Raw genomic sequence first — 3,081 nt, 5'->3', positions numbered from 1 at the left:
CTTCATGATTCTTTAAAAGCAACTCATTGTTGCGTTCAGCAACAAGAAGGCAAGAAATTAACTCAATATTTTTTAAATCCTTTTTCTCGATATTGCTGCAGGAGCACATTCGAGGCATGGAAGGTTGAGAAAGTTTTCTCCAACATATCATGATCAGTTATCTTTTTCCCACATAATTTCATTCGTGAGGTGATTTGAAACATTGCAGAATTATATTCATTTATGGATTTAAAATCCTGCAGACGCAAGTGCGTCCACTCATATCGGGCTTGAGGAAGTATCACCGTTTTTTGATGATTATACCTTTTTTCAAGGTCTTTCCAAAGATCTGTAGAATTTTTTAATGTGAGATATTCATTTTTCAATCTTTCGTCAAGACGACGAAGAAAAATCATGGCTTTGGCTTTATCCTTCTGGGATGCATTATTTTCAGCCTTAATGGTATCTCCAAGATCCATTGAATCAAGATGGATTTCAGCGTCTAGTATCCATGATAAATAATTGTTTCCAGATATATCAAGAGCATTGAATTCAAGATGAGAGAGTTTCGACATAATGAAAATTTGTTACCTTAGTCTTCCTAAAAATTTGATCAGAGTCTTGTGCTGATAACGTGTTGTAAAATAAATAAGGAAGAGGTAATAAAATAAAATATAAATAGAAAAATACTACTATCAATATTTACCAATACTATTATACTACTGTAAAGATAATATATTAATATTATATTAGTATTGTATGAAGAGAAAAAGTAAATAAGTGCTTTATTGTATAAGAAAAGAGAGAGAATATTTGTTGTTAATATTGATGTGTGTATTGTCTCGTATCATACCCCCTATTTATACATGTATGGGGTTCATATTTTCAACCTTCATTAATGTAAATTCTTTCTTAGTAACATGAAAACCGAGTCACCCACATGATATTAATGGGCATCCATATCCTTTATGTTTATCACAACAACAATTAATTAATTTGTAATTTTCATTTTTTAGTTGGTCACAAATTCGGTTGTTAATAGATACCGATTTAGTGACCAACTGTTCTAATGCTAAGATTTTATAGTTGGTCGCTAAAATCGATCGCTATATTAACTGTTAGCAACCGATTTAGCGACCGCTACTTTAACGACCGAATTAGCCACAAATTATTTTATAAACATATTTTTAAATCGGTTGCTAATTCGATCACTAAATTATTAAATAACAACCAATTTAGCGACCAAATGTTTTAAAACCAGCATTTTATAGTTGATTGCTAAATCGATCGCTATCTTAACACTTAACAACCGATTTAGCGACTAACTTCTTAGCGACCGATTTAGCGATCAACCACCATTAAACTTATTTTTATATTGGTCGCAAAATCGGTCGCTAACTTAAAAATAGCGACTGATTTAGTCACCAACATACCCTAAAAGCTTGTTTTTTGTTTTGGTCGCTAATTCGGTTGCCAAGTTAAAAAAATAGTGACTGATTTTAGCGACCGACTAGATTGGCTTTGTCATCGGTAGCTAAATCGGTCATAAATTTTTATTTTAGCGACCAATTTAGCAACCAAGAGTGGGTGGTCACTAAATCGGTCGCTAATTGAAATTTAGCGACTGATTTAGCAACCAAATTTTTTTTAAATCCTAAAAAATTTTGGTTGGTCGTAAAATCAGTTGCTAATAGTGAGCGATTTTGTTGGTCGCTAAAATCGGTCGCTATTTTAAAACTTTCTTATAGTGATTAAGTCATATTTAACAAGGATTTTTTTAATTATAAGTCGTATTTTATTTTGAAAAAATTTATTTATATTTTTTAATTTTTTTAAAAATAAAATACGATTTATAATTAAAAAAAATTCTTGTTAAATATGGCTTATTCCAGTGTACCTATATATTTCTGGAGACGATGATAATGGTTGCCATTGTTAAATATGGCTTATTTTTTTAATTTATAATTAAAAAAATTCTTGAAGAAACCATACTTGTTATATGTATATTTTTGTGTACTCCTATATACTGTTTGTAGATCTATATACTATTTGGAGACGATGATAATGGATTAAAAACGCGAATTTCAAAAACTTAAATGGAGTTCGCTGCAGATAAGGCAAACTCTATAATTTTTATAGAGTTTGCCGAAAGTGCAGTCGTACTTGCTCTAAACAAAAAAGATTATATTTAAAAAATTAGTTTAAAAATGGTGTTTAGAAAAATATGAATTTTTTTTTTATTTTATTTCTGAAAAAATCCTACATTTGTCGTCTCCCTTGAACCAAATACTTGCATAATGAACCTTAATTAAAATATTTCAACACATGCTATAGCGTTAAATTTTTAGTACTAAATTTCAACAAATATTTTTCTATTGCAGCTCTCTACACAAATGGAAGATTCGAAATTCCTAGGCACAAGCACAATCAATATCACCGTAATGTTTTTTGTTGGAATAAATTAATTTTAATGACCAACATCATCCATATTGAATCACCAAAAATATATATATCATAATGCGGAAGCGTACCTGAATTCATAAACATGAATCATACGATTGGAAGAGTTTGGATCTTGTGGTTCTTTCGATCTTCCTCAACCAAAGCCTTCTGTATTCCTAGGAGGCTGAACTGCAACTCTTTTGATGGGGAAAGAGTAACAAATGCGGCTTTGGTATATCGAGGACCAAAACCCTGAAGGTCTATTTATATTTGAATATGACACCCATTAAACCCTTAAACCCAAATAAAATAGTATCTAAAGCCCAAAAGATAATATATCTAAAATCCAAAAAAGATAATTATCTAAGGAACAAAAGATAATTATCTAAGGAACAAAAGATAATATCCGGTTTTATTCTCATTTAATTCCAAATCAAAAGTAATAATGACTTATTCAATTTAGCATTTATAACAATAAATGAGATCACCATTATATAAGTCATTTATTTTGAAATAGCATAATTTGTTATTATAATTAATATATGTATTGCCCACAAATAAGTTAGGAAATCAAATAATTTTCTAACAATCTCGCACTTGGGCTATACATATATTATTTCTTGACATAATCACATCTTTATAAACTTTATGCGCGTATCT

The sequence above is a fragment of the Arachis hypogaea genome, chromosome 17 (assembly GCF_003086295.3).
Source record: "Arachis hypogaea cultivar Tifrunner chromosome 17, arahy.Tifrunner.gnm2.J5K5, whole genome shotgun sequence".
NCBI lineage: Eukaryota > Viridiplantae > Streptophyta > Magnoliopsida > Fabales > Fabaceae > Arachis > Arachis hypogaea.
The sequence above is the reverse complement of the archived record's forward strand: the minus strand, read 5'-3'. Positions refer to the sequence as shown.